Raw genomic sequence first — 8,808 nt, forward strand, 5'->3', positions numbered from 1 at the left:
TGGGTGTGTCCTTAGTTCTTCTTTGATCCTTAGTTTCCTCACATGAAAAATGGTGATAGTAAATACCTCCTCTGTTTTACCCCATGGGTTGCCATTAAGTTCAAATGAAGCAGACTATATAAGTATCCTTTGAAAACTATGAAATATTACATGATATAATTTATCACAGTTCTGTGTATACTCTTTGCAAATTGAAATGAATAATAATGTTACCTTGTCTATTTTAAATTCAAATTTTACATATCAAGTTTATTCTATAGTTATTTTTCTTGTTCCTTCTGTGTTTACAAAAGAAATCTAATATTTTAGTAATGATTCAAAATTCCTTTATAGTGCAGCTTTGAGTCAGATAACCTGTTTTTTTTTTAATTTCATCTATTCATTTTTTTCACTCTGAGTTTTTAAAAATTCCCCTCATTAATCAATCAATTCATTTTATTTGACAAGTTCTTATTTAGTGCCTACTCGGGGCAAGACACTGTTAAATACAAGAGGTAAATGGATGAAGAGACACAATCCCTGTCCACAAAAAGCTCAGTCTAGTGAGGATACAGACATATACTTAAAAAGCCAATTATGATATAATGTCATCACTGCTATAAAGGACCTGTTTATAAGTTACTGCCCTGGAGGAAGAGCATCTAAGCCTGTGAGTATCAGGGCTTCACAAAGGAAGTGATGTTCCGAGTTGGCACTTAAAGGAGAAAATAGACTTTACCAAGACAGTCTAGGGTAGGTGGTAAGGGTATCCTAGTTCAGGGACACGTCCCATGACATGAAACAGCATGTTGGAGAATTGCAAGAGAATTTAACGTATGTGGAGTCTAAGGTTAGAATAGGTGTGGCCAGAGAAGTGACTGGAGGTGCTTGCAGGATTGGGCCATGGGGGGCCTCATAAGTCACACAGAGGAGTTTGGTCTTTATCATGTAGATGTCAGAGTCATGGAAGGTTTCTAAGCATAGAGTAATAGGATCAGCTCTGTATTTTAGAAGGGAAAGTGTGGCTAGTGGAGGGTGACGTGGGAGCCTAGAGGTGGGGACAGGGGGACAGGCAGAGGTGGGGACAGGGGTATTGAGACAAGTAGGGAGACCAGTTAAGTGGTCATTGCAATGGTCCAGACTGAACTAGACTCATAGTAATAAGACCGGTCAGTCAGACCAGAGACTGATCTGAGACTCAGTTAAGCAGCAGAACCAATAGGATTTAGCAGTTAGTTAATTGAATGAAATGGATGAGAGAGAGAAACTCCGTTCTACCCTGTATTACTGATGTGACCTTGGACACAGTGCCTGACCTTTCCAATTCTCAGGTCCCTCATTTAAAACATTGGGATTAGGAATACCTAATTCATAAGGTTGTTGGGAGCCTTAAAGGTGCTCAGTGTAAAGACACCTATCAGAGAGCCTTGTACGAAATAGATTTTCCCCAAAGACTGGTTTTCTTCCCCGCTTCCTTTTCTTCTCCTCGGCCCACACTGCAGAAGAGCTCTTCTGAATTACGGAGACTTTGCTCTTAGAGATGCTCATGCTGGACACTGAAAACATTTGGGATTTGAGGCTTTGGGGCCAGCATGTCTTCCCCTAATATACCTCTGGAGTTTTCATGATAAAGCAACTTCTAGGCTGGGTGGATCATGTTTGGGGCTCATATGGCAATTCCTGTGTTCTTCTGTTATCTGAGGAAGAAATCAGCGGTTCCTGGTAAGGTTCTGGAAGTTCCCAAATGAATTCCGACATGTAGACCATATTCTTTGCTCCCTACCCTTTAGTTATCATTGTTCTCACCTCTATGAAACAAGCTGATGGGAGCTGGGATGCTATGGCTCTTCTAGGGGCCAACAGGGCTCTGCGTCTCTTTCCTACTCCAGCTTGGTGCCAGTGAAGGATTCTGGAATTTCCCTTCAGCCTCCATAAGATCTCCTTGCTTCCCATTTAGAGACCCAAAACTTTTGTCATTTTCCTACTGTGACAGAGGCCACCTAGGCCTTGAATATGACTTTAGGAAACACTATTCCAATCCTCCCTTTTCTCTGGTTGAGAAGAAATGGAAAAAACCCTGCAATGCTTCCTCCTGGTGTCCTGGCTGGATGTCCGGGTGGCATTAGAGAAAGCAACACTTGAAGAGAACAAGCTGCTGTGTGACACATCCCTGAGGAGGTGGAAGCAGATTTTTGAAAAAGTTGACTACAAAAGCTACTGCCTCGAGAAAGGCCTGCCGTCTTCAGAGGCTAAGATAATTAAGAATTTAAGAGCTTTCTTAAATTAAATGTTCCCTTTATTTCTGACTGGTGTTTCTTGGATGTTATTGCTGAAAAGGAGGGACTTATGGGTAACTTGATATTCTTACCCATGAATAATAATTAACTACCTCCGGCTTCCATGGTCACTAACCCGATCAGGATTTATGCCGCTCTTTTGAAAACTAGAGCAGCTCTGAAATTTTTCCTTTGTTAACCCATTTCCCTTTCCTCAGCAGATCAGCACTACAGACCATTCAGAGCCTGAGCTCCTGGGAATCCTATTAAGACACACCAGAGGGAAGTCATCAATGATCTGCCTGCAGAAAACCTAAGCTCTGCTTCTCAACCTTGATACCCTCCCTTGTGATAGTGCCTTGTCTAATGGTGTGCAATAATGTGCCGAAACCTGGAGGGAAATTGAGTTCTCTCGCAGGAACTCTGGGCGGTGGGGGGCAGTTTACTCTCATGAATGGTGTCTCTGCAGTGGGGAAACGTTGGGACCCTGCCTCTTCCTATCAGTTCCTGGGCTGCAGGAAGGGGAATCGTGATTAAACCAGGAAAATGGAAGATGGTAACAGTCCTCGCCCAGCTGCTCAGCACCCCACCCACAGATGTAATCAAGATAAATAAGTCAGGGTTGTTATAGGAGATGTAATTCAGGGCAGTACTAGGAGCCAAGTTATAATTATTATAATAAAAATTCACACACAGGGAACTCTTAATTATCTGATAATGAAGTTCAAGAGAGGATACCAGAATTGCAGAGCACAGATAATCCAAAAAGCTAATTTCAGATACATGTTCTTTTTCATCCAACATTTATCCAGGGCAGTGAATTTCCACTCTAATGATAATAGTTCATGTTTATGTGTGGACCTTTCATATGTAGGAGTGAGTTTCAAGGATGTTTTTAGCAGTAGATACATAGTCTCAAACAAAATCTCCTTTGGCACCTCATGATATAAAGCAGATAAAAGTGGAGCTGCTGTGGTGTAGCCAGACCAGAAGACATCAGAGCCCTGCCCATGTGGATAATTCCTCCCCTCCCTCCGCCCTGGAGTTGTGGCTTCTGAGGGACCACTGAGGAAGCCTGGAACCCAGAAGAATGCAATTCGAAAATTGGCATCCATTAGCTCTTGACTCTCATGTGCCCTGTGAGGTAGGTATGTCAGGAATTAATATTCTTATGTTATAGATAAGAACAGGTTCGGGGAGCCTGGGTCTCACACGTAGGAACTGGCGGAGCTGGAACTTGAGCTCAATCTTCTGATGCCAAATTTAGTATCCTTTTAACCCTACCTATGCCTTGCCCTTTGCTCACTTCCTCAGTCTACCCTTTCGTGTTGGGATGTCATAAGAAGAAAATTCACCAAAGGAGAATTAAGGGATGAGGTATAAACAATCAGTTAAATAGAGAACTTCCACATTTGTTGAACTGTCCTTTCCCCATTCTCGATGTGACAAATCAACCACTGGTCTGATGATGAATGAGATCATCAGTCGAGATGGAACGAGAGATGTTTTCTCTTTCACTGATCACCTTTAGTGATTGGAATTTCAATTTCTTAATAATTTCTGTCACTTCCTGGCTGTGTCTAAATATTTAGGCAGATCCATGCAGAGTGGATTTGTCTGTTTGATGTGTTGCATATATTTTTTGTGTCTGATTGTCAGTCAGTGAGGAAAACACACCACAGAGAGCAGATGTGATCTGACAGTCGCCAAATGTGACTCTCACTTTTCCCAGCATTCCCTGCACCTCTGAAAGGCAGAACTAATTTCTGCCTTTAGACCACAGACTCCTGGAGAACTCGACCACCTGACATTTACCTTCCATATTGATTTTCTGTGAAATCTTAGGCATATCCATGGCTTCGGTTACATTCCCAAACTCTGGTGGTTCTCAATTCTATATGCTTAGCCCTAACCTACATTTCTAATTACCCACTGGACATGTGTAATTGGAAGCATCCGTACTTACATGTTCAAAATTAGATTAATTTCTAGCAAAAACAGTGCGCCTCGAATTTCCTATCTTGGTTAATGCTGCTGCCACTTACCTCCTAACAAAGCTAGACAACTCAGTTTCCTTGAACCACCCCCTTCCCTCACCATCCTCTTTCAGCTAATCTACCAAGTCACTCAGATTCAACATTTTAAATATCTCCTGTCTCGAATTCCCCCTTCCCTTCCCAATTCCCACTGTCTTAGTTCAGTCCTTCAACCTGAATATTGAAACAGTTTAATGGGTGTTTCTCCAGTTAGCCTAACTGTTCTCCCTCTATTCTCGTTCATCATTCTCTCTGCTGCCCCTAAACTTAACCTTTCTGAGATTAACTTCCTATAAAGGATCTACACAGTCTATCCCTGGTCTATCTAGCCAGGCTCAGCTCCTGTCACACAACCCGATCTTCTCTTTTCCTTAACCCCCATATCCATCCAGTCAGAAATCCCTCCTGACATTTTCATGACATATACCTCATAGCACCCCTGCTGTGCTGTTCCCACTGCTGTTCCACCAGGATAATGCCAAGCCTCACCATTCTCTGCCTGCACTTTTGTAATCATCCAAGATTGCAACTGATCCCACTGTTTCCAGTCTACCTTCACTGAGTTTTGTTTTGCAGTGTATCAATATATTTATTGTTACAGCTTTATTTTTTATTATTTTTATTGATGTATAGTTGATTTACAATGTTGTGATAGTTTCAGGTATACAGCAAAGTGATTCAGTTATATATATAACTAAATATATATATATATATATATATATATATATATATATATATATATACACACACACACATATATATCTATTCTTTTTCAGATCCTTCTCCATTATGGGTTGTTACAATATATTGAATATAGTTCCCTGTGCCATACAGCAGGTCCTTGTTGCTTATCTATTTTATATATAGTTGTGTGTATCTGTTAATCCCAAACTCCCAATTTATCCCTCCCCTGCTTCCCTCTTTGGTAACCTTAAGTTTGTTTTCTATGTCTGTGAGTCTGTTTCTGTTGTGTAAATAAGTTCATTTGTATCATTTTTTTAGATTCCACATATAAGCGATATCATATGATATTTGTCTTTGTCTGACTTCACTTAGTGTGATAATCTCTAGGGCCATCCATGTTGCTGCAAATGGCATTAGTTCATTCTTTTTTATGGCTAATATTCCATTGTATGTATATATACAACATCATCTTTATCCATTCATCTGTTGATAGTGTTGTTACAGCTTTATATTATAAACTTAATATCTGATATAGTGAGGCCTCTCCTACTTCTCTCCTCTCATGCTTCCCTCTTGCCATTTATTCATTAGTTTCAAAATTGCTTTACTACTTATAGACCTTTATTCTATATAACATTTACTATCTTAAAATATTTTGAAAGTACTACTGAGATTATATTAGATACATAGTTTTGGGGGAGAATTACTTCTTTATAATTTTGCATTTTCCCATCCATGAACATGGCATATCTTTTCATTTATGCAAATTCATTTGTTATTTAATAGAGTTTAAATTTTTTCTTGGTGAAGTTCTTTATTCTTAGGTTAATTCTTAGATTCCCTTATTGCTTTTTGGCTATTGTAAATAGTATCTTATATTATTTTTTCAGCTGGATCTTATTGGTATAGAAGATGCTTTGTTGTACTTCTTATCCAGTTTTGGAACCTGGTTCCTATATGCTTCATAAAATGAGTTAGGGAGTTTTTAACCTTTAAAAATTTTCTGGAACATCTTTGATGATAGTGACTGTTCATTCCTTGAAAGTTTGGTAAAATTTACTTGTGTGTGTGTGTGTGTGTGTGTGTGTATGTGTGTGTTTAGGTAGAGAGCTTTTGATGACTATTTTAATTTATAGTGTTTGATTCCAATTTTCTATTTCTTCTTTTCCTTTTTTACAGTAAAATGAATGTTTAATGCACTCAAAACTATCAACACACACCATAAAATTTTCTCTGATTAAATCTTTACATAATATTTCAGAGGTATGTTGGGAGGAAATGGTATCCTCTTTGGTGACATTACAGGTGACCATGACAATGTGTCTGGACAGAAACAAAATCAGAATCAAATATTTAAAGCTGAAAGGAATCTTGTAACAATCAAGTTAAAACAATCAGATTTTAAAGGTGATTAAACTGAGGCTAAGAAAAGTTAACTGATCATTTAGCCAACTAGGAATAGTCAAAAAATTCTGCATAAGATCCAACTTCTAAAAAACTTTATCATTTACCACAATCTAACAGTAATATGTAGCACTATTGAGTAACTCAAATTAAATTTTTTTCCATTTCTATACACATACACCCATACCACACATTTATATACACTTCAAAATTTAAAACTAGGAAAGGTTCAAGAGCCTACTCTGATGGTGGCAGTTACCTGAAGCATAGGATTCTGTACAATACGTAGTTCAGGAAAATTAGCCTAATTTAAATTCTGACTGATGTCCAAGAAGGCCTTCTCATCTTAGCTACTCTGAATGTTTACCCACAATGCATTTCAACCTGCAGCAAAAAGTCACCCCATCAACTAAAAATATAAGCCATGCCTTACACAGAAACAGGACTCCAGGTAATTAACTGGTTCACCTGTACCCGTAATACCGGCAAACCAAAGCCGAGCCCACTTAAAAAAGAAAAAGCTAAACAAATGTATACCTCCATCTTGAACATTTAAATCTGAACTCAATCAAATGCCCTTAAGAGTTTAACTCTTAGCCAGTCCTCAATGGAGAGTTAACTGGGAAGAATCAAAAAAGAACCAAACTCATACAATAGAGGAAAATTTTTTAAATCAAAGTAAAATTTCCCCAAAGAGCTTATCATTAGCAGTAGGCTTTCATCTGTGAACTGACAAACAACCAAAAACCAATTAGTTATAATTGGTTTTTATAGTTTCGCTTTAAGTTGCCTGTATATATACATTTATGTATATATTTAAGTTGTACCAAAAACTGCTTACAAATGGCAATTCTTGTGAAGTAGATGATGATGAAGTTCCAGGTACTTCTAGCATGTTTCCTAATGTACTGGTACTGGAGTCTGGATCATCCTGAAAAGATAAATTTATTGAGCTTAATTGCTCTTCTATGGTAATGGTTATATCTCCTAGTGAAAGGGGGGCTGGGAGAAGGGCTGCTTTTTCATTGCTGCCGTCCACTTCATTTCTTTGCTTACTTTTCTGTGTTTCAGTTTGAGGAGCTAATGGCAAGAATGGTGATTTGACTGCACCGTGTCTACTGTCTGGTGTGCTGTCTTGTTCATTTCCCCTGGCCACGTCTACACCATTCTCTGATTTAGGCTCATAATTGCAGGTGGCATTGGTCTGACTTTCCTCAAAGATCTCCTCTATACTCTCATCCTCTGTGCCTGGCTGTTCTGGGTCCATTTCAGAATCTACATCTGCATCATCCAGACAAGTAAAATTCTCAAAGTGCAGAAAGCCATTCTTGATAGTCTTTGTTACTTTTATCTGGAGTTCAGGGGAGTTATTACAAGAGGGTTCCTGTTTCATAGCAAGTGCTGTTGGACCACCAGGACTCAGGGAAGTGCAAACAATTGGCGACTGAGCTCTTGAATCACTTTTTTCAGGGTCTGAAAGGATTCTGATCCATCAGCAGACCCATTTAGATACTCTACGTTGATCACGGAGGCCAAATCCTGTAGTCTCCGCAGTGGAATGTAACAAGATGGAGAATCTTGTCCATAAGCATTTGGGGATTTTTCACTGGCAGTATGTAACTGCATAGTACACCTATGAAGTGGCTCAGAATAATTGGATTCACCATCACCGAAAGGGCTGTCCTTGTCTTCAGGGGCATCTAAATTCAGTGGATTGGAAAAGGGCAGCAGACAATTTCTTCTAGGTAGTTCACAGGTCTGATCCATCCTGGGCCAGCATCAACCGTGCCCCGCGCCCCATCCTGGGCTGGCTGGGGGGAGGGGGTGACCCTCATTACACTGGGGCGTGAGTGGAGCGATGGGGAGAGCGCAGAGCCGCTCTCCACACCCGCCTCCCCCCGCGTCTCTCTTCAGGGTAGAAGGCAGCGAGTGCGACTTGCCCCAGCCTATTCCGCCGCTGCCCCCAATTTTCTATTTCTTCTTGCCTCAGTAATTTTGCCTGAGGAGTCCCCCAACTGCCATTTCGTCTATGTTGTCAAATTTATTAGCATATAGATCTTCATGACACTCTGATTATGTTTAAGATCTTTGCTGTGTCTTTAGGTATTTTTTCCTTATTATTCTGTTTTATTTATTTTATCATCTCACTTTTTTTTCTCATTACTCTTGCCAGAAGTTTGTCTACCTTATAAATCTTTTCAAATAAAAGATTTTTTTTCTTCATGATATATATTTATATATTATATATATTTGTTTAAATAGATTTGTTTTTATTTATTATATTTAACTTTTTGAGTTGTTAACTTAATTCATTAGTTTTTGGTCCAGGAATATTTTTATTTTATTTGGTCCAGGAATATTTGGTCCTGTTTATTCCTGGACCAAATATTATCTACACCAATATTTTTGGTCCAGGAATATTTTAAAGT

General features: G+C 39.2%; 1 pseudogene; it reads right to left on the reverse strand.

Annotated features, from left to right (window-relative positions):
- Nucleotides 1-7,160: 7,160 nt before the first annotated feature.
- On the reverse strand, nucleotides 7,161-8,146 carry LOC115859954 (histone-lysine N-methyltransferase, H3 lysine-36 specific pseudogene; annotated as a pseudogene).
- Nucleotides 8,147-8,808: the final 662 nt, after the last annotated feature.

This window comes from Globicephala melas, chromosome 1, assembly GCF_963455315.2.
Source record: "Globicephala melas chromosome 1, mGloMel1.2, whole genome shotgun sequence".
Taxonomy (NCBI): Eukaryota; Metazoa; Chordata; class Mammalia; order Artiodactyla; family Delphinidae; genus Globicephala; species Globicephala melas.